The 21,588-nt window shown below is 42.0% G+C and overlaps 1 pseudogene across 1 annotated transcript; it reads right to left on the bottom strand.

Moving 5' to 3' along the window:
* Positions 1 to 20,081: 20,081 nt before the first annotated feature.
* On the bottom strand, positions 20,082 to 21,161 carry LOC145520988 (CBY1-interacting BAR domain-containing protein 1 pseudogene; annotated as a pseudogene). Its single transcript, XR_014064968.1, has one exon. The product of XR_014064968.1 is annotated as a CBY1-interacting BAR domain-containing protein 1 pseudogene (transcript).
* Between the last annotated feature and the right edge of the window lie 427 nt (positions 21,162 to 21,588).

Here is a 21,588-nt window from a genome sequence, read left to right as displayed (position 1 = left end):
AAAAATAAAGTCTGACACTGTTTCCACTGTTTCCCCATCTAGTTGCATGAAGTGATGGGACCGGATGCCATGATCTTAGTTTTCTGAATGTTGAGCTTTAAGCCAACTTTTTCACTCTCCTCTTTCACTTTCATCAAGAGGCTCTTTAGTTCTTCTTCACTTTCTGCCATAAGGGTGGTGTCATCTGCATACCTGAGGTTATTGATATTTCTCCTGGCAATCTTGATTCCAGCTTGTGCTTCCTCCAGTCCAGCGTTTCTCAGGATGTACTCTGCATATAAGTTAAATAAGCAGGGTGACAATATACAGCCTTGACGTACTCTTTTTCCTATTTGGAACCAGTCTGTTGTTCCATGTCCAGTTCTAACTGTTGCTTCCTGACCTGCATACAGGTTTCTCAAGAGACAGGTCAGGTGGTCTGGTATTCCCATCTCTTTCAGAATTTTCCACAATTTATTGTGATCTACACAGTCCAAGGCTTTGGCATATTCAATAAAGCAGAATAGATGTTTTTCTGGAACTCTCTTGCTTTTTTGATGATCCAATGGATGTTGGCAATTTGATCTCTGGTTCCTCTGCCTTTTCTAAAACCAGCCTGAACATCTGGAAGTTCATGATTCACGTATTGCTAAAGCCTGGCTTGGAGAATTTTGAGCATTACTTTACTAACGTGTGAGATGAGTGCAGTTGTGTGGTAGTTTGAGCATTCTTTGGCATTGCCTTTCTTTGGGATTGGAATGAAAAATGAAAACTGACCTTTCCAGTCCTTTGGCCACTGCTGAGTTTTCCAAATTTGCTGACATATTGAGTGCAGCACTTTGACAGCATCATCTTTTAGGATTTAAAATAAGTCAAGTGGAACTCCATCACCTCCACTAGCTTTGTCATAGTGATGCTTCCTAAGGCCCACTCGAGTTCACATTCCAGGATGGGAAACATTAGGAGCTGCCAATCAGCTTTCAAAAAATATGTGTACAGGGACTTCCCTGTTGGTCCAGTGGCTAAGACTCCACACTCCCAATGCAAGGGACCCAGGTTCGGTCCCTGGTCAGGGAACTAGACCCCACATACCACAGCTAAGAGTTCATATGCAATACCTAAAGATGCCACACCCTGGGCTTTCCTGGTGGTTCAGTGGTAAAGAATCTGCCTCCCAATGCCAGAGACACCGGTTTGATCCCTGACCTGGGAAGACCCCACTTGCCAAGGAACAACTGACCCTATGTGCCACCACTGTTGAGCCTGTGCTCTAGAACGCAGGAGCTGCAATAAGAGAAACCACTGCAATGAGACGCCTACACACTGCAACTAGAGAAAAGCCCAAGGAGCAACAAAGACCCAGAACAGCTAAAAACAAATAAAATTATATGAAATTATTTTTTAATAAAGATCCCACATACCACAACAAATTAATTATTTTATATATGTGTGTGTGTGTATTTTTTTTGGCCCTGCCAGACAGTTTTCCTACCAGTGATTGAACTCAGGCCATGGCAGGGAAAGCCCCAAATCCTAACCACTAGGCCATCAGGGAACTCCCTCAAAATAAAATTTTTTTAAAAGTACAATCTATCCATAAGACAGAGGATGAGATAGTTGGATGGCATCACTGACTCAATGGACATGAGTTTGAGCAAGCTCCAGGAGTTGGTGATGGACAGGGAAGCCTGGTGTGCTGCAGTCCATGGGGTTGCAAAGAGTCAGACATGACTGAGCGACTGAACTGATCCATAGGACAAGATTCTATCCGCATAGCAAATGGCCAAGGAGAAACCACACAGCAAAGGGGGCCCTCATCACCATGATCTCATTTTGTGTCAACAGCGTGGTCCCTGTCCTGCTCACAGCCAGGACTGGCGACTCCTTAGGGCTGCTAACTGTCAGTCTTCTTTCTCCTCTCATCCTCCACTTCTTGATTTTTCAATCTGCTCTCCTCCTATGGCTGGATCCATTCCACTTTGTGTGTGTGTATGTGTGCACGCACATTCATGTGAGTGCTCAGCTGTGTCTGACTCTTTGCTACCCCACTGACTGTGGCCCACAAGGCTCCTCTGTCCATGGAATTTTCCAGGCAGTAATACTGGAGTGGGCACCTATTTCCTACTCCAGGGGATCTACCCAATCCGGGGATTAAACCCTTGTCTCTTGCATCTCCTGAATTGGCAGTCAGATTCCTTACCACTAATCACCTGGGAAGCTTCATACCACATTTCAGGACGCCGGATCACAGAAGCAATTCCAGGGTTCAGAACTGAAGAAAGGCCTCAGTCTCAGTAAACATTAGCCAGATGAATGAGTAATAACTATAGGTGTGGTCATTTCATCTAATATCCCGGGGTGGGGAAGGACACAGGACTGCAAGATATAATAAAGACTACCTGTGCTAACCAATCTGGTGCTAACTGTGGGGGATGGGGGAGCTTAGAAGGGCAGCAGCATGGTTCACTGGAACCTGCAAGCCGAGTTCAGACTCTGACTTTGCTCCTTCCTTAGCGTGGAACTTCGATTTCTTTCTTTGAGCCTCAGTCAATAGGCCTATTTAAAATGCCTAACTCAGGACTCAGGTGGTGCAGTGGTAAAGAACCCACCTGCCAGTTCAGGAGATGCAGGAGCCATGGGTTTTAACCCTGAGTCGGGAAGATTCCCTAGAGAAGGAAATGGCAACCCACTCCAGTGTTCTTGCCTGGGAAATCCCACAGACAGAGGAGCCTGGTGGGCTATAGTCCGAGGGATCACAAAAGAGTTGGACAGGACTGAGCAAACACACACAACTCAGGACTTCCTTGGAAGTCCAGTGGTTAAGACTGTGTTCTCAGCACAGGGAGAACAGGTTTGATCCCTAGTCTGGGAACTAAGATCCCACATGCCACACAGCTCAGCCTTAAAAAAGAAAAATGCCTAACTTTCAGGGATGCTATAGTTTGGGCATGAGAAGTGTCTACTCAGGCTCTTCCTTGGTCCTTGCTTTTATTCCGACTCCAAACAGGAGACCCCAGTTTGATGGGTTATGAATTGGGCCACAAGTGAATGGGGCTTTCTTTCTTCTTTATCTTTTCTGAGAGTCAGCATGGAAGGAGACACCCCGCCCCCGCCCCTCAACACACACACTCCTTGTTTTTCTCTTAACCCTCTCTTCTCTTTCTGGTGCATGTTTCAGTAGCAGGAGGTCAGATCCATCTCAGCTCTTTCTTTCCAGGTGGCCAAAGTGGCAGAGAAGATGGGGAGCATTTCCTTCTGAAGAAAAGACCTGTCCATCCTGTTGTCTTTTCTTCTGGTATCTCTTCGCTTCAACCTCCTGTCTCCCATGTGACCAACTGGTCATAACACTTGGGTTTAGGATTAAAAGAAGTAAGGGTCTGATTGAGTCATTATCACTGGAGTACCCTGCCCCAGGGTTCCACATCCAACCCCAGCAACAATAAATGGTTAATGCATTCAGATTGAAATTTGATGACAGGTCATCTCAGACATGCAAAGAAAATGTTGAAGATGGAGCTTCAAATTGCCATTGAAAGTATCTCAGTTTTCTAATGTGAGACAGTGTTATCCCAAGGTGACAATTCTCTGCCAAAGCTGTTTCTCTCACTTTTTTTCTGTTCCTCCTGGAGACAGTCTAGAGGGTAGTGCTTAGGTGACCTCATGATGACTCTTCTCTGGATAGTCACCAACGTGTGTTGCAAGAATGCTAGTCTGCTCTTGTCCTTGAGCTGTCAGTCCTAAAGTCTGCTCTCTTGGCTCTCCCCCTCCCCCCCCATTCCTGTGATTGGCAGGAACTTCTCTTGCATCATATCTGCCTCCTCACCAAGGTGAAATCTGTAAACACCTACTTCCCAGAACTGTAGTAGCAGAATGGCTCCTGGGGAAACATTATTTATGGAATAGAAAAAAACACACACATACATCCCACACACACAATCTTTGTTACATTGCATTCCTTTATCACTGTCTGTTGTCTGAATATCACCTTTGGAAATTTTATATATAGGGAAAGAAACCTGGAATTTGGGATTATTCCCCAAAATTCATAAAGTCAAGCTCTTACAAATAATTTCTAGTATTATCACTACATGTGACTTCATTTCTCATTATACTCTTTCATGTTCTCCCTATAGAAGAACATTCAGGGATTTTCCATTTTGCTTGCTACTGTAACTGCAACATCTGAAATAGCACACGGCCCAGGGTAAGTGCTCAATAAGTATTTGTTGAATAATTGAATGGGCAGTCACATCCTCTGTGTTTGGATTTATCCAGTTCCACTCTCAGGGCAATCCTACTTCCCTTCTCTCCAGGTCCTTGCAGAGTGGTACACAGGAGCTTGCATGCTGCCCAGAACAGTCACCAGCTTGGAGGTGGTAGTTGAAGTGGTGGGCCTTAGTGAGTTCCCTCAGGAAGAGCAAGAAGGAGCACTCGTGGGGGCCAAGAGTGGTCCTAGAGCAGCAGTTCTCAAACTTTCGAATCTCAGAATCTCTTTACACTTTAAAAAATTGTTGAGGACTCCAAGGAACTCTCTTTACATTTATTCTATTAAAATTAAAACAAAAAAATGTAAATATTTATTAATTTATTGAAAATGAACAAAAATATTATGTTAGCATAAATAATATATTTTTTAAACAGTTATATTTTTTTAATTGAAGCATAACTGACTTATAATATCATGTTAGTATCAGGTATACAGGACAAGTGATTTATTTATATATTAATATATATATTCTTTTTCATATCCTTTTCCCTTATGTGTGTTATGTGTGTTAGTTGCTTAGTCGTGTCCAACTCTTTGCAACCCCATAGACTGCGGCCCACCAGGCCTCTCTGTCCATGGGATTCTCCAGGCAAGAACACTGGAGTGGGCCGCCATTTCCTTCTCCTAAAGGAACTATAGAAAGAGAGAAAGTGAAGTTGCTCAGTCGTGTCCGACTCTTTGCGACCCCATGGACTGCAGCCCACCAGACTCCTCCATTCATGGAATTTTCCAGGCAAGAATACTGGAGTGGGTTGCCATTTCCTTTTCCACTTTTCCTTTATAAATTACTACAAAATATTGACTATGTTTCCTTGTCCTATTCAGTAGGTCCTTGTTGGTTATCTATTTTGTATATAGTAATGTGTATAAAGCATAGCTATGTTTTCCAAAACAAAAGTTACCAAGAGGAGTGGTATTTACTTTTTTTGCAAGTCTCTTGTGTCTGGTTTGATAAAAGCAGTTGAATTCTTATATCTCCTCCTCTGTTCAATCAGTTGTGATATGTTTCGGTTGAAATCTGTTCTCACATAGAGATATAGTTGGAAAAGGGAGGATCTTGGGGATTCCAGTGGTTTCTGACCTCATTCTGAAAACTGCTGTCCTAAAGTGACACTTGTGGGACATTCTTGGTGGTTCAGTGGTTAAAACTCTGAGCTTCCACTGCATGGCACATGGGTTCAGTCCTGGGACAGAGAACTAAGATCCTGCATGCCTCGGGGCACAGGCAAAATAATAATAATAGTAAAGCAGCCATTTAAAGTTAATAATAAATAAACAGACAGTTGCTGCAGCAATAATGACCCTCTTTGTCACAAAGCTCCTTGTCGTTGTTGGTCAGTCGCTAAGTTGTGTACGACTCTTTGTGACCCTGTGGACTGTAGTTCACCAGACAGATCTGTCCATGGAATTCTCCTGGCAAGAATACTGGAGTGAGTTGCCATTTCCTTCTGCACGGAATCTTCCCAGACCAGAGATCAAACCTGCATCTCCTGCATGGACAGGCAGATTATTTACCACTGAGCCACCTGGAAAGCCCCACAGAGTTCCAGCCCTCCAGAAATTCCAGGTCCTGCTAGAACAACAGAACTCCCATTTCTCACCTTCCCTGCCTCCCATTTCTCCACTTAAGATTGCCCATTTCTTCAATCATGTATGACAGCTGGCAGTCTGGAACAGGAAAGATAGACAAAATATACGTTCCTAAAGGAAGGTGCTGAGGGAAGAGGGGAGTGGACTAGACATCTTAGGAAGGGGGTGAGGGAAGGAAAACACGCTGCCCATCTTCAGCGAGAAGAGGTTAGGACATGCAAGCGCAGTTATGAACCAAGATGACTCAGTGCCCGGGCTGAAAGAAGGGAACAAGCAATAAAGCCCAACCTGCTGGACGTGTGTGTGGAAAGAATTGGTTCTCAGAGGGGGAGGAGTTGATGTTATAAATTAACAATAACATACTTACATTTTTACAGCCTGGTTCCTATTTATTGGGGGAACCTATGGAAAGATAGCTGACAACCAATTTAAGCTCTGAGACTAATGAATTCTCAGCACTTTGGTGTGGCCTTGCTACCACGGGTGGGAAGGCTTTAGGCAACAACGGTTTATAAACCGTCCCCCTTGGGCCAGCACCACCACCTACACCTTCACTGTGTATCTTGCTTGTCTGCTTTATGGAGGGAAGGCACAGGCAGCAGCTGTCAATGGTCCTAGCCAGGTCCCTGGGACCACCTATCATACGTGGTCCAGCTCTGCTTGGAAGGCTGTCTCCGGGTGTGTGTGTGCGCATGTGCACACGTGTAAGTGGTTGTGTGATGATGCAACTAGAGGCAAGAGCTACACCCACATGGAAATAGAAGATTTTCGTGTCTCTCTAAGAACTTCTTAACCTATTAGCTCAGTGAATAAGTATAAGCAAGGATTGGGTTTTTTGTTTAGTATAACAACTTTACTGAGATAAATTTGAATGCCATAAAATTTACAGTTTTCAAGTTTACAATTCAGTGAATTTTAGACTATTTACAGAATTATGCAACCATCATCAATATCTAATTTTAAAACATTTTTATAAAAATAAAAACTTTGTTTCTTTTCCAAAAAGAAACCCCATACTCATTAGCAGTCATTCCCCATTTCTCACCACCCCAGCTCTTGTCAGCTACTAACCTTACTTCTGTTTTCTATACATTTTCCTTTACTGGACATTTCATTTAAATGGAATCAAATCATACAATACTTGTGTCTGGCTTCCTTCACTGAACAGGTTTTCAAGGTTCATCCATGCTACAGCATATACCAGTATTTCTTTCCTTTTTATGGCCAAATAACACTCTATGCTTTGAATACACCACACATCTTAGTGATCTGTTTATTAATTGACAGATACTCATTAATTGGCAACCATTTGGGTTGTTGTGACTATTATAAATAAGACTACTATGCATATTTATGCCACAGCTACTGAGCCACGAGACACTAGAGAGTCTGAGATCCCGCTCAACACAATGAAGACCCCAAGTGCCGCAACTTAGACCGGACGCAGCCAAACATAAATAAATATTTAAAAACAAAAGTCAAAAAAAATAAAAAAATAAAAACAAAAGTCAATCTTATCCAAATATATCCTCATGGAAACATTCAGAACAGTGTTTGACCACATACCGGAGTACTGTGGCCCAGCCATGTTCACACATACAATTAATCATCACATTTGGAAATTTAAAAATAAAAAAAATTAAAAATAAAGTAAAAGTAGTGTTGCAGTGAAACACGGAAAAGCTTTCTTTTTCTCTTTGCCTTTTGAGTCCTTCTCTGATTTAACTGTTCCTGATCTACAGTCTGCATTGATAACTAAATTTCCTTCTTTTCAGAAGACTAACCTGTTAGGTAAACTACATCACAGACCTATTGCCCTCCAACTCTGCATGAACCACATTATGTATCCATTATCTTTTAAGTTTATGCTAGTCACACCCTGATGCTTAATTTTACAGCACTGTCTCTACAAACCACCCCTTATAGTTTGTTTTTCCTTCTTTCTGCAAATCGCAGTGCAATCCACAAAAAACAATGGACCCTACTACTGGGACCAACTGTTAGACCCAAATGACGGAGCTACCTGATGGCAGCCTATTGAGTGTTTTGAAACAATGCAAAAAGAAAGAAGAATACAGGATCCTTACATCTTTGCTCTTTATTTCCAACCCCTGACTGCGAGCGAGCCCCAACTATAGGATCCCCTTGATTCCCCATGGAGAGGAGACACAATCCTTGAGGCATGAGCCTATTTCTCTTCTCTGCTGGCTTGAAGATTAAAGCCATCTTTAGATTTTCTCCAAACTCTGTCTCCATATTTTCTTTCAGGCGGGCAGAGGAAGCCAAGATTTTGGCAGCAACGATAGCTTCTAATTAGTCACCTTGCCTTTCAACTTTGGATGTCTTGGCCCTCTCTTTCTAACTCTGCCAAAATACACTCGCCAGCACATGACATAAATACTTCCCCGTCTTCTTGATGTACTCACAGCACCAGAGTTCTTCAGCAGGGCCCTGAGTGCCCCTTTCAGTATGACCTCCATCGAAATTTCCAGTTTCTCTGGATTATTTCCTTTCCTACCCATGCTTGCCCTGTGTACTCCCATCTCTCTGACTTTGCTTTAAGGTTGAAGTCCTGTTCAGTTCAGTTCAGTCGCTCAGTCATGTCCAATTCTTTGCAACCCCATGGATTGCAGCATGCCAGGCTTCCCTATACATCAACAACTCCCAGAGCTTGCTCAAACTCATGTCCGTCGAGTCAGTGATGCCATCCAACCATCTCACTCTCTGTCATCCCCTTCTACTCCTGCCTTCAATCTTTCCCAGCATCAAGGTCTTTTCCAGTGAGTCAGTTCTTCGCATCAGGTGGCCAAAGTATTGGAGCTTCAGCTTCAACATCAGTCCATCCAATGAATACTCAGGGTTGATATCGTTTAGGGTTGACCAGTTTGATCTCCTTGCAGTCCAAGGGACTCTCAGGAGTCTTCTCCAACACCACAGTTCAAAGCATCAATTCTTTGGCACTCAGCTTTCTTTATAGTCCAACTCACATCCATACATGACTACTGGAAAAACCATAGCTTTGACTAGACAGACCTTTGCCAGCAAAGTAATGTCTCTGCTTTTTAATATGCTGTCTAGGTTGGTCATAGCTTTTCTTCCAAGGAGCAAGTGTCTTTTAAGTTCATGGCTGCAGTCAACATCTGCAGTGATTTTGGAGCCCAAAAAATAGTCTGTCACTGTTTCCATTTTTCCCCATCTATTTGCCATGAAGTGATGGGGACCAGATGCCATGATCTTCATTTTTTGAATGTTGAATTTTAATCTAGGTTTTTCACTCTCCTCTTTCACTTTCATCAAGAGGTTCTTCAGTTCCTCTTCACTTTCTGCCATAAGGGTGTGTCATCTGCATATCTGAAGTTATTGATATTTCTCCTGGCAATGTTGATTCTAGTTTGTGCTTCATCCAGCCTGGCATTTCACATGATGTACTCTGCATAAAAGTTAAATAAGCAAGGTGAAAATATACAGCCTTGATGTACTCCTTTCCCAATTTGGAACCAGTCTGTTGTTTCATGTCCAGTTCTAACTGTTGCTTCTTGACCTGCATACAGATTTCTCAGGAGGTAGGTAAGGTGGTCTGGTATTCCCATCTCTTGAAGAATTTTTCACAGTTTGTTGTGATCTATACAGTCAAAGGATTTGTCATAATCAATAAAGCAGAAGTAGATGTTTTTCTGGGATTCTGTTGCTTTTTCTATGATCCAATGGATGTTGGCAATTGGATCGCTGGTTCCTCTGCCTTTTCTAAATCCAGCTTGAACATCTGGAACCCCATGAACAGTATGAAAAGGCAAGAAGGTATGACACAGAAAGATGAAGTCTTGTAGGTCTACTTTTTAAAAAAATCATGCTATTTCTTTAAAAAGAAAAATAAGTGTGGTGTCATAAATCAAACTCCCTCTACCCACCCTTGCTTCCTGTCCATGCCTTCTCCCTTCGGGCAAACTTCTAATTTTCTTACATTTCCTTTAGTGTCAACCTTCATATTTTAAAGTAAAATGCTAATAATGATATATTTGGGGGGCTTTCCTGGTGGCTCAGTCGTAAAAAATCTGCCTGCCAATGCAGGAGATTCGAGTTTGATCCCTGGGTCAGGGAGATCCCCTGGAGAAGGAAATGGCAACCTTCTCCAGTATTCTTGCCAAGGAAATCTCATGGACAGAGGAGCCTGGCAGGCTACAGTTCATGGGGTCACAAAAGAATTGAACACAACTTAGTGACTAAACAACAACAATAATATATTTATTTTTTGGCTGAATATAAACTGATGACTTTCTACTATGATGAGGTTTTCACTCTGTTATCACCTAGATCCCATCTATACACATATACTTACACTTATGCGTTAAAAAAAAAAAGAAAAAAACCCTGAATATTCATTGGAAGGACTGACGCTGAAGCTGAAGCTCCGATACTTTGGCCACTTGATGGAAAGAGTCAACTCATTGGAAAAGATCCTGGGAAAAATTGAAGGCAAAAGGAGAAGGTGGCAGAGGATGAGATAGATGGCATCACGGACTTAATGGACATGAATTTGAGCAAACTCTGGGAGATAGTGAAGGACAGGGAAGCCTAGTGTGTGAAGAGTCGGACATGACTTGTCGACTGAACAGCAACAATATAATACATGTGTCATATACTCTCCTTCCCCATTTGAATTCTATTAATATTTGTCATGTTATAAAACAAAAGTAGACTGAGTAAATCTAAAGGTCTAATTGCCTTTATTTTTTTTTTTAAGATTTTTTGATGGGGATCATTTTTAAAGTCTTGATTGAATTTGTTATAGTGTTGCTTCTGTTTTGGTGTTTTGGCCTCGAGACATGTGGAATCTTAGCTTCCCAACCAGGGATGGAATCTGCGCCTCTTGCATTGGAAGGGAGAGTTTCAGCTGGACTGCCAGGGAGGTCCCTGACTGGCTTTATTAAGTGACTCCTGAGGTGTTCCAGAAGAGTTTGTGTAAAATGGAAGGTTTCTACAGCAGAAAGAGGGTGGGACAAGGAAATTACAAGAGTGGATTACTTCAGGAACATCACTCTCCCTGAGAGGAAGGCAGGGGTGGGTCTTGGGCAGATTACCTCACTTTTCCTACCAGGAAATTTCACACTCAATGGTTTTAAAACCTTCTGAGAGAGGTTAAAACTGCATTAGAGTAGGTATTAAGTCTTGGTGTGGTTTACCACAGTGACTTCAGGGCTTGTTGTTTCTTTTTAACAGGTATTTACATGTAACCAGTTTTACTATGAGTATAGTCTCTTGCTTGGGCTTTTTCTCTTAATCATTGCCTTGCTCCTCCCTTGACTTTATTTTCCTTGTTTCATTTTCCATTTGTTGTTGTTGTTCAGGCACTATGTCATGTCCCACTCTTTCTGGGACCCATGAACTGTAGCCTGCCAGGCTCCTCTGTCTATGGAATTCTCCGGGCAAGAATACTGGAGTGCGTTGCCATTTCCTTCTCCAGGGGATCTTCCCAACCCGGGGATCAAACCTGAGTCTACTGCATTGGCAGGCGGATTCTTTACCACTGAGCCAACAGGGAAGCCCATTTACCTAGCATTTATTTGTCCCCAAGCTCTCTGCCAAAAGTGTACATCTCTTCTCAATTCCTTCAAACATATTGAGGACTCCATCAATTCCATCTTTTTCTTAGAAATCCTCCCCTCCCGCCAGAGTCATCCATCTTCCTGCTACAGGCTGAGCGTCTTGCCTTCCAGGCCACAATATGGCTATTGCCCTGAGCTTACCTCTCACCCTGATCCTGAAAATTCCTTCTACTTTTCTCTGGTGTGGGCTCTCATGTTTCCTAGTTTCCATGACTTCCTCTTTGTTGGTTTATTCTCTTCAATGAAGTGCCTCTTCTAGTAGCTTCCTGAAGAAAAAAAATGCATGGGAGAAATTTCACAAGTTGTTCTGTATTTGAAGATCTTTTATTGGGCCATTATGCTTGAATGATAGTTTGGGAGGTATCTTAGTTTGGGCTGCTATAACAAAGTACCACAGGCAAGGACTTCCCTGTAGCTCAAATGGTAAAAAATCTGCCTGCAATGCAGGAGGCCTGGGTTCGATCCCTGGGTCAGGAAGATTCTCTGGAGAAAGGAATAGCAATCCACTCCAGTATTCTTGCCTGGAGAATCCCATGGACAGAAGAGCCTGGTGGGCTACAGTCCATGGGGTTGCAAAAAGTTAGCTGGACACGGCTGACTAACACACACAGGTGATTATAAATAACAGAAGTTTCTTTCTAACAGTTCTGGAGTCAGGCAGTCCCATATCAGGGTGCCAGCCTGGCTGGGTTCTAGGGAAAGCTCTATTCTGAGTTACAGGCTACAGACTTTTCATCGTATCCTCACCTGGTAGAGAGCAGAGAGAAGGAAGAAAACTATCAGAACTGTTACAAGGGCACTAGTCCCAATCATGAGAGCTCCAAGTACATGACTGAATCACCACCACCCCCCACAAAAGCCCCACCTCTTAATATCATCAGGCAGGGAAAAACAGGTCCCATACAAAGCATCAAGATCAGAATAGTATCTGAAATATCAGCTTGAAGCCAGAAGACAATGGAACGATGACTTCCATCCCTTGTCCTGGAAGATTCCGCATGCCAAGGAGCAGCCACAACTACTGAAGCCCATGCTCTAGAACTGATGCTCTGCAACAAGAGATGCCACCATGATAAGAAGCCTGCACAACACAACTGAATATCTCCTAACTAGAGAAAGCCCATGCACAATAACAAAGACACAGTACAACCAAAACTAATTTTTAAAATTTCTCCTACCTCCTCTGTGTCCTGCAAGTTCCTTTTATTCCTGCTTGTTTGTTTCTCTGGTGATCCTTACCTGACTGCTTGCACTTTAGGGTATAGCAAAAAGAAGCTGACAGTAAACTCAGTGTACATGGCATGAATTACTGGCTAGTGAACATCTTTATGAGATGATCTGGGTGGGCTAACTCTTAAAGAATCTTTGCTGTCAGTATTTAAGCTAACTGAGAGAAAACTAAGATCATGGCATCTGGTCCCATCACTTCATGGGAAATAGATGGGGAAACAGTGGAAACAGTGTCAGACTTTATTTTTTTGGGCTCCAGAATCACTGCTGATGGTGACTGCAGCCATGAAATTAAAAGATGCTTACTCCTTGGAAGGAAGGTTATGGCCAACCTAGATAGCATATTTAAAAGCAGAGACATTACTTTGCCAACAAAAGTCCATCTAGTCAAGGCTATGGTTTTTCCAGTGGTCATGTATGGATGTGAGAGTTGGACGGTGAAGAAAGCTGAGCGCCGCAGAATTGATGCTTTTGAACTGTGGTGTTGGAGAAGACTCTTGAGAGTCCCTTGGACTGCAAGGAGATCCAATCAATCCATCCTAAAAGAGATCAATCCTGGGTGTTCGTTGGAAGGTCTGATGTTGAAGATGAAACGCCAATACTTTGGCCACCTCATGGGAAGGGTTGACTCATTGGAAAAGACCCTGATGCTGGGTAGGATTGGGGGCAGGAGGAGGAGGAGACGACAGAGGATGAGATGGTTGGATGGCATCACCGACTAGATGAACATGAGTTTGGGTAGACTCTGGGAGTTGGTGATGGACAGAGAGGACTGGCGTGCTGCAATTCATGGGGTCGCAGAGAGTCGGACACAACTGAGCGGCTGAACTGAACTGAACTGAACTGAGAGAGTCATTTCCTAGGCTGGTTGATAGGAAGTCTAGGGGTCCCCAAGGAGAGAGGTGTCTGGAATTCTCAAGGAGGAAGAAAGGACAAAGTTTTTTTTCTTCTCTACATTCTTCAAGATTATATAACAATAATGTATCCTGCCTGAGGACAGTCTTTGGATTAAACCTTCTGGCTAATCCTATTATCTTAAAATGTAAATTATGGGAGTTGGTCTAGTGAGGTCTTTACAACCTCCAGACATTCTTTTGATTCACTGTGATAACTAATTGGAGAGTATATAACTCCATTGCTAACGCTAACAAGCGGGTACTCTTTCTGCCCCCTTCTGATGCCTATGCCAGAAGCTTTCTCTATCTCCTTTATACTTTAATAAAACTTTATTAAACAAAAGCCCTAAGCGATCAAGCCTCGTCTCTGGCGCCGGATTGAATTCTTCTCCTTCAGAGGCCGAGAATCCCGGTGTCTTTTCGTGGTTCAACAACAACCTTTCATAACCACATATGCACTTGTATGCTGCTGCTGCTGCTGCTAAGTCACTTCAGTCGTGTCCGACTCTGTGCGACCCCATAGACAGCAGCCCACCGGGGTCTGCCATCCCTGGGATTCTCCAGACAAGAATACTGGAGTGGGTTGCCATTTCCTTCTCCAGTGCATGAAAGGGAAAAGTAAAAGTGAAGTCGCTCAGTCGTGTCCAACTCTTAGCGACCCCATGGACTGTAGCCTACCAGGCTCCTCTGTCCATGGGATTTTCCAGGCAAGAGTACTGGAGTGGGTCGCCAGTGCCTTCTCCGATGCACTTGTATACATGCAGAATAACTGTAATATGCTTCACTTACTAATTTTGCCAATAGATCACTCTCATCTCTCTCCTGAAACCCAAAAGGCTGATGACATCATTTTAGATCACAGCAATGAGTCATACTTGGCTACAAGTCATAATCAATATCTCAGAAAACTTGGTAAAATATCAATATCACAGCTTCATTCTGAGTTTCTCTGTGCTTTTCTTTGGCTCTGCAATTCAAACGTTGTTTTGGTCTTCCTCTCTGTCTTCAGCAATGTAAAAAAAAAAAATGATATAACTCAGGGATGGTCAGTTTCATTTTCTTATACAAATCTTAAAATTCCAAGGATGGAATAAGGACACAGTAAAGATAACTCAGGCAGTGCTGATTTGGTTGCTTTGGACAAATCCTAAATCTTTCTGGATATGGTAAGGACATGGAAAATCTTCTTTCTTAGGAAAAATTAATAGAAAAATAATTTGCCAAACTTCATTTTTATTTTTGTGCTCTAGGGTTACAAACTACAGAAAAAAAAAAAAACTCCACATGATCCAACTTAGACTTGAAAATCAAGAGCATTTCTCTAAAACAAAGGTTCATTTTGGAACCTGTTACCATCACCTTGAGTCTGAAATTCTACTTTATTATCTCACCCTAAGTTCAAATACAATAAAAATTGGGGCATTGCACTATTTCATAGAAATGAGACATGTTATTTCCTTCATGGAATTTTAGCTGACTAGGATAAGATTGAATTGACTGTTCGGGGACCTGAAAAATAAAGGCGATTTGACAGGGTATATTTCTATTCATTTTCCTTAATTTATTTTAAGTTTTCTGGAAGTAGCTTAAGTATTTTCTGGAAATGTCAAATGAAATAATCAAAGATAACCAGATTGATTAAAAAAGTGGATTTTCATGTTTTTACTGAACAAAGGTAAGAACACTTTTTCTATCAGGGGTTCATAGGCAAATAAAAAAAAACAATTATTTTGGGTTCTTTTGTTTATGAGAAACAAAACAAAAATTTTAATTCATTTGGCTTTAAAAGGAAGAACATCAAAAATAAAATCTTACTAAACCCCAATGATCATAGTTTCTCCCCAAATTGCCTCTCTGGATTTTCACAGTCCTGTCAAGCTACTATTTCTCTCCAAATCAACCAGATCAGAAAATCAGGGAGCGTCCTGTCCACCCTCCCTTCTCCTTACCTCTCCTCTCCCTCATCCTCCCCACCATGTCTGGTCTCCCCGCTCAGTCACCAGGTCTCAGGCTTTTATTTCCATGTCTACCTTTCCATTTCCTCTGAACTATCTTAGTCCAAGTCCTCAGGTGCCTCACAGGGAAGTTATTGCCATTTGCCTCACTGCCTCCAATCTGTTTTTAGAGGAACTTCAAGCTTTTTTGCCTAAAGAGTCAGGGAAGTAAAGGAATGAAATGATCTGGATGAGAACAAGCAGGCTTTTATTTTTTTAATTGAAGGATAATTGCTTTACCGAATTTTGTTGGTTTCTGCCAAACATCAACATGAATCAGCCATAGGAGTATTTATGTCCCCTCCTTCTTGAGCCTTCCTCTCATCTCCCTCCCTAGCCCACCCTTCTATGTTGTTACAGAGCCCTTGGTGTTTTTTCTTCTAAATTAATTTATTTGTTTTAATTGGAGGATAATTACTTGACAATATTGGGATGGCTTCTGCCATACATCGACATGAATCAGCCACGGGTGCACATGTGTCCCCTGATCCTGAACGCCCCCCCCCAACCTCCCTCCACATCCTATCCCCCTGGGCTGTCCCAAAGCATCAGCTTTGAGTGCCCTGCTTCATGCATCGAACTTGTACTGGTCATCCATTTTACGTATGGTAATATACTTGTTTCAATGCTATTCTCTCAAATCATCCCACCTTCACCTTCTCCCACATAGTCCAAAAGTCTGTTCTTTACATCTGTGTCTCTTTTGCTGCCTTGCATATAGGATCCTTCTTAGTGTCTTTCTAAATTCCATATATGTGCATTAATATACTGTAATGGTGTTTCTCTTTCTGACTTACTTCACTCTGTGTAATAGGCTCCAGTTTAATCCGCCTCATTGGAACGGAGTCAAACTCATTCCTTTTACAGTTGAGTAATATTCCATTGTGTATATGTACCATGCTCTCTTATCTGCCAATGGACATCTAGGTTGCTTCCATGTCCTAGCTATTGTAAACAGTGCTGCATTGAACATTGGGGTACACATGTCTCTTTCAATTCTGGTTTCCTTGGTGTGTATGCCCAGCAGTGGGATTGCTGGGTCATATGGCAGTTCTATTTGCAGTTTTTTAAGGAATCTCCACACTGTTCTCCATAGTGGCTGTATCAGTTTGCATTCCCACCAACAGTGTAAGAGAGTTTCCTTTTCTCCACATCCTCTCTAGCATTTATTGTTCATAGACTTTTTGATGGTGGCCATTCTGACCAGCATGAGATGATACCTCATTACGGTTTTGATTTGCATTTCTCTAGTAAAGAGTGATGTGGAGCATTTTTTCATGTGTTTATTAGCCATCTGTATGTCTTCTTTGAAGAAATGTCCGTTTGTTCTTTGGCCCACTTTTTGATTGGGTTGTTGGTTTTTCTGGTATTGAGTTGCATGAGCTGCTTGTATATTTTGGGAATGAATTCTTTGTCAGTTGTATCATTGCTATTATTTTCTCCCATTTTGAAAGTCAGGCAACCTTTTTAAAGGGCAGCCTCTATTCAGCTCTAGTCAATTGTCGCTTCAGCAAGCATGATGGGACAATGTTGCTAGAAATCCAACTTTCTCAGAAAAATCAGAGATTTCCAGAGTTTCCATAAGTTCTCTCACTTCCCTTGAATTTCTGGGAATTATACATCCAAACAGAGGGATGTGTAGTGCCTGGGAAATAGTTTATGTAATATACTGGGCTGGCCAAGCCTATCAATGCTTGTCATGTCCATAATTCCTAAACTGGTCCTAAGTGGTTCCTTAGAAAGTGCCTCGCCATCCTGGCTCATCATTCTCAGCAGGAGTGGCCCAGAGGAGATCTGATCTAGTTAGAAAGTTCTATTGAACCAGGCTGATGGTGATGAATCATCCAATCATTCAGTGAGAACCAATCCAAACTGGACCAATCAGCTTCCCTCTGGAATTTGAACTTTAGATAAACAGTATGTTAATTGGCAGTGATAGTAGAGGTAGAAATATACAAAAGCACAGAGTAGTTAAATCATGGAGATGACAGAACATTAGACCAAGCAAACATCTTCTGTTTAGGAGTCACAAAATAAACCTAGTTATCTAGGGTTGAGCTGGATGCTGAAGAAATTCTGAGTTTCTTCATTCCAGATCTTTTAGGCACTGTACAGTAATTCCTATTCTTCCCATGAGTTCTGGGTATAAAGGTTTCCTAGGAGCCTATGAGGCCTGATATGTGGTCAGTCTTTTCTCTCTTGTGACTGTGTTCATATCCTTAAAACAGATACCTCCTTACTTTAGGTAATCTGAGTGAATTCTTGCAATGAAGAAACAACAGTGTATTCAGTGTTCTTTTTTTTTAAGAAGTAATTTTCTCAAACCTTGATAAACTGCAAAATGCTTGTCCTAACTGCTTCTTTTCAGTGATCCACTGCCTTTCTCTTCAAATTGTTTTGATGTCTAAAATTGTTCTGTAATACTTATTAAGAACACTGTTCTCTGATGGGTTAAAGGATTTACCTGAGGCCAATTGGAAAAAAAAAAAAGAACATTGTTTACTAATGGAAAAATATATCAGTAAGTTTAATTAATGTGCCAGTAATCTAGAGTGCACGGGAAGCCTGGCGTTCTGCAGTCCATGGGGTCGAAAGTTCAGTCACTCAGTCATGTCCGACTCTCTGCGACCCCACGAATTGCAGCATGCCAGGCCTCCCTGTCCATCACCAACTCCCGGAGTCTACCCAAACCCATGTTCATCGAGTCGGTGATGCCATCCAACCATCTCATCCTCTGTCGTCTCCTTCTCCTCCAGCCCCCAATCCTATCCAGCATCAGGGTCTTTTCCAATGAGTCAACCCTTCGCATGAGGTGGCCAAAGTATTGGAGTTTCGGCTTCAACATCAGACCTTCCAATGAACACCCAGGATTGATCTCTTTTAGGATGGATTGATTGGATCTCCTTGCAGTTCAAGGGACTCTCAAGAGTCTTTTCCAACACCACAGTTCAAAAGCATCAATTCTGCGGCGCTCAGCTTTCTTCACCATCCAACTCTCACATCCATACATGACCACTGGAAAAACCATAGCCTTGACTAGATGGACTTTTGTTGGCAAAGTAATGTCTCTGCTTTTAAATATGCTATCTAGGTTGGCCATAACCTTCCTTCCAAGGAGTAAGCGTCTTTTAATTTCATGGCTGCAATCACCATCAGCAGTGATTCTGGAGCCCAAAAAAATAAAGTCTGACACTGTTTCCACTGTTTCCCCATCTATTTCCCATGAAGTGATGGGACCAGATGCCATGATCTTAGTTTTCTGAATGTTGAGCTTTAAGCCAACTTTTTCACTCTCCTCTTTCACCTTCATCAAGAGGCTCTTTAGTTCTTCTTCACTTTCTGCCATAAGGGTGGTGTCATCCGCATATCTGAGGTTATTGATATTTCTCCTGGCAATCTTGATTCCAGCTTGTGTTTCTTTCAGCCCAGCGTTTCTCATGATGTACTCTGCATATAAGTTAAATAAGCAGGGTGACAATATACAGCCTTGACGTACTCCTTTTCCTATTTGGAACCAATCTGTTGTTCCATGTCCAGTTCTAACTGTTGCTTCCTGACCTGCATACAGGTTTCTCAAGAGACAGGTCAGATGGTCTGGTATTCCCATCTCTTTCAGAATTTTCCACAGTTTCTATGGGGTTGAAAAGAGTTGGACAAGACAGAACAACAACACACCTCAGGGCGTGTGGCCCTCAGGCAAGTTACTTTATCTTTCAGTTCAGTTGCTCAGTCAGTCTTGTCCACTCTTTTCAACCCCATGAACTGCAGCATGCCAGGCTTCCCTGTTCATCAACAACTCCTGGAGCTTGCTCAAACTCATGTCCATCAAGTCAGTGATGCCCTCCAACTATCTCATCCTCTGTCGTCCCCTTCTCCTCCTGCCTTCCATCTTTCCCAGCATCAGAGTCTTTTTAAACGAGTCAGCTCTTTGCATCAGGTGGCCAAACTATTGGAGCTTCAGCTTCAGCATGAGTCCTTGCAATGAATATTCAGGACTCATTTCCTTTAGTATTGAGTGGTTTGATCTCCTTGCAGTCCAAGGCACTCTCAAGAGTCTTCTCCAACACCACAGTTCAAAGGCATCAATTCTTCAGCACTCACTTCATCTTTAGAGACTTTATGTATCATTTACATCTACATTACAAGTAGATAGAATATCTTCTTTAAAGGATTGAAGAATTAAATGAGATAATAGATGAAAAAGTGCTTTGAAAAAGTAGAAACTCTTACAAAAACAAAAGAACAAATAGCTCATTCTAGAGGTTCCACAATCTTTGCCTGCTCTTTTCTACCAGCTCTTGCTAGGCTACACTTCTTACTCGGATCTTAAACCCAACTTCAGTTTAGAGACCTGAGAATTTCAATTAAAGGCTCTCTAAGATCTTTGACAACAAAATCTTTTACAGGGCTTCCCAGATGGCTCAGTGGTAAAGAATCTGCTTGCCAATGCAGGCGACATGGGTTCCATCCATGGATGAGGAAGATCCCTTGGAGAAGGAAATGGCAACCCACTCCAGTATTCTTTTTTTTGGTTGGCATAAATTTCCTTTAATAATTTCTACATTTCCAATAGGATTTAACTTTGAGTTTTAACATATTAAGCCAATATTATGTTTTGTAATTTTAGTAATTCTGGATTCCAGGTCATTTAAGATGAAAATGGAAATGCAAAGTTTACTTAAGAAATTTAATTTTCTTCTTCTGTAACATCTAAGTCTTCATCCTTTTCATCATCATCTTCTGTTTGCTCATCCTTTCTTAGTCGACAGGTCAATACCTGTCCTGTTCCAGATACACACTTAGCTAACAATGATCTTTGAAGAGGTGACTTCGAATTTGCTCTTGCAATATCTAAACGGGATGAATAATCTTGCAGATACAGAGAATGCTGGAAAACTTCTAAATCTTCTTCTTCATCAATCTTTTGTATATTTTGGTAGGCAGCAGTGTAGACCTCTAACATTTTGCGTGAAATAACATTTTAATAGTGATAAATTCTGAAAATATAGTCCTTTTATCCTTTATTTTCTGCTTTTCAAAATTGTCAATAATTTCCTCCAGATGACGATTTGTTCGGGTAGCATCCATTGTAGCTCTTTGTAATTCAGTTTCTGCCTGTGAAATAACATGTAGATCAGATGGGTTTCTCTGCCGTGTTCTTTCTGAGTTAACTGCTTAGCTTCTCGATTCCTTGCTGTTAATGTTGCTTTGAGATCATCTCGCTTCATTTTTACAATGGTTCCATAAGCTTTCAAAGGTTCAACTACTTTGGCTTCAAGTCTTTCATCCTCGACTTGTCGATAATCCTGAAGTTTGGCAAATTTGTCCGCAATGTTTTTCAGGCCCTGCTTTAAGTGCGGGGTCTCGGTAGAGGCATATACGTTGATTTCGTCCACCAGGAGGTCTGCTTTGTCTCGCAGTCGGGCGGTTTTCCGCACATAAGCAGCAAAGATCTGGCACAGCTCTCCGAAATGTTTCTCCACATTGGTGACAGCATCTTGCAGTTGTCTAGTCTGAGCGTCCCGGTTTCCCAAGCTGCGCCTCAACATGCTGCCTCGCTCACGGCTGGAGACCCCGGGCTGAGGCCCAACGACCGGGTCTCGGCGCCCGGACGTGCGCCTGGGTGCCAGCATGCTTGCCTAGAAAATCCCATGGACAGAGAAGCCTGGTGGGCTACAGTCCATGAGGTTGCTAAAAGAGTTGAACACAATTTAGTGACTAAACAACAAGATCTTTTACAGGACTGGAAGTATGTGATTCCCATTCATCCAATGATCATAAACACTTACTATGTATTAAATGTTGGAAACACAAAAATGAGTAAAATCCAGCAAAAAACGTGAAATCCAGCAATGAAAAATGATGAAATGTAGCATTTGCAAAGTTTATATAAAGTTATTGGGAAGCATCATTCTGTTTATTGCCTCTTTTCGACTCTTGCTATCAATCACAAAATACTTCTCAAGCACACAAAGCTGAAGAATACTGGTTAAAGGGTGGTAAGATACAGAGAAGTTAAAGGATTATTG

The sequence above is a fragment of the Giraffa tippelskirchi genome, chromosome 9 (genome assembly GCF_054371585.1).
Source record: "Giraffa tippelskirchi isolate mGirTip1 chromosome 9, T2T-mGirTip1v1.2.pri, whole genome shotgun sequence".
NCBI lineage: Eukaryota > Metazoa > Chordata > Mammalia > Artiodactyla > Giraffidae > Giraffa > Giraffa tippelskirchi.
The sequence above is the reverse complement of the archived record's forward strand: the minus strand, read 5'-3'. Positions and strand labels throughout refer to the sequence as shown.